The following is a 366-nucleotide window of genomic DNA, read 5'->3' on the forward strand; positions in this document are numbered from 1 at the left end:
GAAAGAGGGTTCAGGGTGGGTAAGAGGAGGGGAGGTGGACTTGGAGGGGGCAAGAGGATGTGTGAAATTGGTGCTGGGGAGGGACTGGGGGCAGAATGGAGTGGGTGGGGAGCAAGAGGATGTGTGAAAGAGGTGCTGGGGAGGGACTGGGGGCAAAATGGAGTGGGTGGGGATCTAGGAAAGGTTTAGAGGGAGATAAAGCTCAACAGGAGACTCAGGGGTGCAGAAGATCCAGGAGGGCATTGGGAAGAGATTTGGGGGAATCTAGGGAGAGGTAGGAAGGGTAGATGGTCTGGAAGGGGAAAAAGCTGGGGGAATACTGGGAGGAGGTGGGATACTGGGTCTGGGTAGAGCTGTGGCTGGGGG

This window comes from Merops nubicus, unplaced genomic scaffold (genome assembly GCF_000691845.1).
Source record: "Merops nubicus isolate BGI_N331 unplaced genomic scaffold, ASM69184v1 scaffold31791, whole genome shotgun sequence".
In the NCBI taxonomy this organism is placed as follows: Eukaryota; Metazoa; Chordata; class Aves; order Coraciiformes; family Meropidae; genus Merops; species Merops nubicus.